A 522-nucleotide genomic window follows, 5' to 3' on the forward strand; every position below is an offset into this window, starting at 1 on the left:
CTGTTTTACTACCTCTAGCTTTTAACTACTTCTTCTTCTTCTTTGTCTTTCGGCTGTTCTCTTTTGGTAGATAATATGAAATATATACTTACGTACACTGAACCAGAAGTGGCCCATAATAAACTCAGGCCTGGCCTGGCCCGGTCCGGTCCGGTCCAGTACATTAGGGCAGCTGTAGATCTGCATGTTTGTTTTAAAACATTTTAAACCAGATTCTCTTCTTGACCCAAACCTCATCAGTAATCCAGACTTTAGACCAGCACCAGAAACTGACCTTCCATTGGCCGCTTTAGCTTTTAGCTCATAGTTTTGCTCATTTTGGCTTCTGTTTTGCTCGTTGTTATTTTAGCTTTTGGCTACTGGGCTGCTGATTTTAGCTTTTAGGTACAGTTTTACAAAGTTTAGCTTTTAGCTCATAGTTTTGCTCATTTTGGCTTCTGTTTTGCTCGTTGTTATTTTAGCTTTTGGCTACTGGGCTGCTGATTTTAGCTTTTAGGTACAGTTTTACAAAGTTTAGCTTTT

This window comes from Austrofundulus limnaeus, unplaced genomic scaffold (assembly GCF_001266775.1).
Source record: "Austrofundulus limnaeus strain Quisiro unplaced genomic scaffold, Austrofundulus_limnaeus-1.0 Scaffold1680, whole genome shotgun sequence".
NCBI classification, from domain to species: Eukaryota; Metazoa; Chordata; class Actinopteri; order Cyprinodontiformes; family Rivulidae; genus Austrofundulus; species Austrofundulus limnaeus.